The sequence below is a fragment of the Pieris napi genome, chromosome 18 (assembly GCF_905475465.1).
Source record: "Pieris napi chromosome 18, ilPieNapi1.2, whole genome shotgun sequence".
In the NCBI taxonomy this organism is placed as follows: domain Eukaryota; kingdom Metazoa; phylum Arthropoda; class Insecta; order Lepidoptera; family Pieridae; genus Pieris; species Pieris napi.
Window position 1 is genome coordinate 3,195,988 of NC_062251.1, and position 6,397 is coordinate 3,202,384.

Sequence of the window (6,397 nt, forward strand, 5' to 3'; positions counted from 1 at the left end):
CGTTGGGTGCGCTCAATTTTCAGCATTGAAGACAATGCCGCTCCACCCCAAACCGATATGCAGTAAGATAATATCGACTGGCATAATGCAGTGTACACTATCTTGATTGTATGTGGATCAGCAGGCTTTCTAAGGCGTTTGAAAACATTTATAAGTTTGCGAACTCGAGAACATAGGTAGTTTATTTGAGGGCCCCAACAAAGCCTTGAGTCAATAATTAATCCCAGGTATTTGGTTGTTTTAGTGGGTTCCAGGAGAGGACAGTTGCAGTTGCTGTGAAGGTTCAAACATGAGTGTAATTTAATAGGCGGAACAGGGTTTGGTTTGCTGGATTTCGATATGTGAAAACATATGTATTTGGTCTTAGACGTATTTAAGGATAGGAGATTATCTAAAAGCCATTGAGAGATTTGGCGAAAACCTAAATGAGCTAACCGTGTGGCTTGTTCCCAAGAGTGTGAGTAGAAGACTATAGCTGTGTCATCAGCGAATGAAAAGAGCTTAGCATTAGTGAGTGCGAGTGAACATAAATCGTTAATGTACACTAAAAAAAGCGTTGGACTAAGAACACTTCCCTGGGGCAAACCACATGAAACGTTTTCCAGTTGACTGCTATACCCATCAACTCGAACCCTCTGCTTTCTATTGAGTAGATAGGACTTAAACCAACAGAGGATATTTCCACGAATTCCTTGTCTTTCTAATTTTTCGATTAGCAGTGGTCTGGAAACAGTGTCAAAAGCTTTGGCTAGATCAAGAAAAACACCAATACACCTTTGTCCTTCATCTAATTTGGAACTTATGGTCTCGACCAATCCAGCGGTTGCATCCTCTGTAGATCTATTATGTCTGAATCCGAATTGATTGTTCGCAAGGATAGATTCTTTTTCCAAATAATTCAGTAATCTGACGTTGATGATTTTTTCTGTAATTTTAGCGAGTGTTGGGAGTAGAGAAATGGGACGGTAGTTTGAAATTTCCATTTTATTGCCTGATTTATGGATGGGTGTGATATTGGCTATTTTCCATGATTCAGGGAAGATACCTTGTTCAATACTGAGATTGCAGATATAAGAAATTGGTTCTGCAATAATGTTTTTTAGTGAAATTACCACTCGGTTACTAATATTATCATCACCTGGGGCAGAATTAGGCTTAAGAGAGCTAATAATTTTTGTAACTTCTCGCTCGTCACAAGGAAGGAATAGAAAAGAATTCGAGTTAGCGGTAATCGAAACTTTATGGCAAAGGTCTCGTTCAGTCTGATTTGTCTTAGACAATATATCGGAAGCCAGTTTATTACCCACCGAACTGAAATATCCGTTAACAATATCGAGAGATTTTTCAGGGTTCTCTTGTAGATCAAGAAGTTTATTAGAATTGGATTTAGTTGGGTTTAAGTGGCATATATTTTTGATAGATTTCCATAATTTTTTACTATTATCTTTATTCTTAAGGATGGTGTCAGTCTCATGTAAATTTTTAAGGTTTTTAAGGATGTTATTACAGAAGTTTCGATATTGCGTGTATTCCTTTAGGAGTGGTTCGTTGTTAGGCTGTTTTCTTGATAAGATATGCAGATAATCTCTTCGTCTAACACAACGTAGCAACCCAGGAGTTATCCATGGCTTTCTAATACTTTTAGAATTTATTTTATGTATGATTTTTGTGTTGGTATTAATTGCACTTGAGATTGCGCTTGTAAAAGCATCAACTGTTTCATTTATATTTTTGATGTTATATAGAAAGCTCCAATCGACCCCTGCTAAATCTTTATATAGTTGGTCGTAGTCTATAACTTTACTCATCATAGGGGAGGCTTTAACTAAATTATTGAGGTGTTTGGTCTGATCGATTCCTATAATAACAGACATATGATCACTCACTTGGGATGGGCAGACAGCCACGCGTGATTGCAAATGTGATCTTATGAGTGCATGATCTAGACAATTACCACCACGGGTTGGTAAGAAATGACCTTGTATAAGACCGTAGAAGTTCACTAACTCAAGAAACTTATGAGCTCTGTGATCGTCGGTCGTCTCCTTAATGTCGATATTAAGATCCCCAACTATATAAATAGGGTGTCCATTGTACGATAAAATGAGGTTTTCGAGAGAGTCGAGAAAATTATCAACATTGTAAAAAGAAGGTGATCTGTAAATTGATATGATAACAGCATTATTATTTAAATGAGTAACTAAACAGTTTGCATCTGTAAAGGCTGGTTCTGTTATATTGAGGTTAATGTTATTTTTATAAAAAATTACGATTCCGTCGCATTTGTTAATAAATTTATGGGAGAATGTACATAAATACCCATCTATGTGAATACCAGTAAAATTGTCATCAATCCAACACTCAGTCAAAACAATTAAATCAGGATTAAATTGCAGCCTACTAAGAAACACTAGAAAACTATCAAAGTTTTTATTAATGCTGCGGATGTTTTGAGTTACAATAGTGAGGTTTGAGGATTCGAAAAACACTTTGCAGTCTTCCGGATAATTCAAATATTGGTTCGTAATGAAATTTGTATTATCAATATCTCGAATTAAACTTAAATTATCGAATTTTAGAATATATAGAATAGAAGACATGAAAAACATTAAAATTGTACGTAAATATGTGAAAGATTGCGTAACGGATTGGGTGATATTGGTCTTGTGGTTTGGTTATTGTACTGTCGTATCTGTGGAGTGGTTCAGTATAGGATATTTGTTTGTAGAACGTGTTAAACTTTGTGTAGAATTTTAAAAAAGTGAGGAATTTAAATATAAACAAGAACATTAAAAAACATAAAACTACAATTAACACTAGTCATGCTTTGTTTAGCGAGTTAAGGTGATCTTCATTTTTTATTAGAATGTAAGGAAAGCCGTTCTTCTTCCTAAGATATACGTAACCATTAACAGACCAGCAGTACTCGTACTGTTCTGACTTCGCAATTTCCCTTGCAAGAAAATAGAGGCGCTTTGCTTTAGGTGTTAAATATTCTGATACATATATAGGTGTGTTACCTCCTAGTCCCAAATGGCTGGCGTTCAGCTTGTTAGATCTATTCTCAATGTTATACTTGCGTGTCGCACTTAAAATGTTGTTCTTTAGGAGGGTGTTCGACAGTTCAACGGTGAGGTTCCAACTCATGTTATCTTTCCTGTTGGTAACACGGCTAACATCTCTTATATCACCGGAGTGTAACTCAATACTAAGCCCAGAACAAAGTTTCAATATGAGATCGAAAAGCTCCGACTTCGTTGGGGTCGGTGATTGTTTGGGAACATTTCGGATTTCGATGCATGTCTTGTTCATAGCTCGAGCTAAGGTTTCGTGTTTGTCCTCCAGGTCACTTATTTGAGATGACAATGCCGTCCAATCCTTTTTAAAACTGACAATTTTTTCTTGTAGCTCAAAGATCTTTTCGGAAACAAAATCTACTGACTTTCCGATGTCCTGGCTAGTGTTATTGGCTGTTGTCAATTTTGCGGAAAGTTCGGCAATACGACCTTCCATGGCATCCAGCCGGCTGTTCTGTTGTTCTTGCAATTTGTCGAGCCTGGCATTTTGGTCACGTTGGAACGACCGCAGCCACTCGTTTTTTAGAACGAGGAACTCGTCCTTCTCGTCGCGCGCAGCTCTTCGCTTTTGCCGCGATTTAGTATTGACGTAATCGCTCTCCTGTGTTGAGCTATCACCTGCATCGCGTTCCAACTGAACATTTCCTTGTGTCGGAGAAGATTTTTTCATTTTGTACTGCGGTTCTCAAAGCTAAGGTTCAATATCCGTTGAAACAGATAGAAGTCTTAGCAACAGGTGTCCTTGTCCTGATTGGCGACCGCCCTTCCAGTATTGCATAAGATGATTTGCGTATGCGCACAATGGGAGGAGCCAGCGCACCGGTGGAGGGGCCTACGGTTGTCTGATAGAGGCACGGTACCAGGATCACAGCATTTAATGGAGACACACAGAGAATCTATCTAGAAAAGGATTCCCAAACCTTACATATTTTTTTTTAATAAACACATTTTTATTTATTTTACTAGCAATGCCCGCGGTTTCACTCGCGTGGTATTTTACTTAGTTTTTAATTACTTTCTTTCAGATTTATACATACAGATTTTACTTTATAATGAATATATGTATATCTAAAACATTTTTAAATTTGTAACATAATTTACGTAAAAAGACCGACATTAGTATATTTAAAAATACTCTACAGATGTTAAAGAATTCTTGATGTAATATGTAATGAAAGAATTTTTTTAATTAGTCCACGAATTTGTAATAAATTGTTAAAAATAAAAACTAAAATTCAAAATGCAAAACTTTCTTCTATAATATTAGAGTAGAGATTTATTTGTAGAACTTCATTGTCTTAGTACTTCACTATACACAACATTAGCCCTAGTTTCGTTTTGGCAGCAAAATAATTTCATGTTTTGCAGTTCCAACTCGGGATAGGCCAACATACAATTGCCCATGGGTAAAGCATTATTTTTGTAGATATTGATACGTTCTATAATACTGTATTGTTTTTTGTTCTATCATCAACAGTTTACACAGCGCACGCGATTAAAAATTTTATTATGGATAATTTTTTCACACCTTGGGTTATATTATTGCATCTTTTTAGGGAACCCTATTTTTTTCAAAATGAAAAATATATTTATAAGTCAGTAAAGATGCAGCTGCCTAATGGTGAAAGAATTTTTAAATCAGTCCAGTAGTATTTGTGTGAAATCATTACAAACATTCATACAAAGACACAAATGTTTCCTCTTCATAATATTAGTATAAATTAAGCTATGTTAAATTAATCTAAAAGCCTGCAACAGTACCTACTCACTTGACATGACATAAGTTTTATATTCGAAATTGTCCCTTTTTCGTTTATTATTATAATTTAGCATTATTATTGACGTAAAAATATAATGGTTAGCTTGGTAAGAAATTATATCAAATAGCAAGCAATATTAGCAGCCAGCTCCATGACAAATATACCAGTACTTAAATCAATTTATTAATTTCAGTGCAAAAAAAATTTAGACAACATCATCCGAACAGAACATGTCAAAATAAAATTAGTCTATACTTATTAAAAAGACAATTTTTCTTTATCGAACAAAATCCAAATATTACAGGAGCAATTTCAATAATTTCTCCACTCATTAGAATGCTACATAACTCTAAAAATAATTTAAAATATTGACTCAACTGAACTTATTTCAGAAGAACAGTTTGAACAACATATAATAATTGTAAAAGTTTATAAAATTTCAAAGAAATTAAAAATATTATGAATATTTACTCACTTCATTTTACACACTGCTGCACTGTCCAGAAGTCTATTATAAACTAATTCACTATATAACATTATACAATAATGAAATATCGTTATCAGTCGATAAAAAAATTTAGCAAACAATATTTTTACCCATTATCGTGAGCAGTGTTGGCCTAGTAGTTTAAGCTATCCTGAAGTCGTGTGTTCGAATCACAGTTCAAATCCAAAGGATTGTTTATTCTGCGCAATTTATTACCGGGTGAAAATTCAAAATAATTTATTCAACAAAACAAAATGAACACTTATGAACGTCAAAAAATAAATATATATGAAATGCTTCTAATTTTACATTAACTGCCAGTTCTCAATTCAAGGGCGTAGAACGGAAGAGAAGAACTGACAATAAACTGTACGCCACTCTTTTTATCGCCAAGATTTTGTTTTACACAATGTTGGTAAGTAGCTGCAACCATTACACCATGTTCCACATGACATCTTAAGTAATTAATAATAATAAAATAAATAAAAAACAAAGATTTGTCCTCTTGGCATGGTGAAATAGGAGCCCGCACTTAAATTCTCGTGGGATCAACACGCAAAACATCGCGAGGACACTTGCAAGTATTAAACCTCAACATGTGACATGTACCTATAAAATATAATAATTAAGACCTATGGCGACCAGCCAAGACGTCATATAAAGACTTGTATCGCCACTGGTTTGTTCTACTATTACAATTAAATAATATTTGACAGTCACAAGTCTAACAGATGGCGCTGTGTTGAAAGTACCAACGTTTCACATACCTATGCTACAATTTGATGGCATAACCACCAAAGAAGCATGGTGGTCCCCATGACTGGTGTTCTCGTACAGTTTCCCTTTAATATTTTAAAAATAAAATTAAAAAAGATTGTTTTATTTTTATTTTGTAGAAATTTTATTTTGTTTTTATTTTTTTATAATACAGCATACAAAAATACACACAACCCCTAATTTTCACCCCTTTACGATCAATATTTTTTAGTATAGTAGAAAGTTATTTGTATTACATATATTAAATAATGTTTCCTAGAAATAATATTCATGGCAAAACAAACATTTGCCGGGTA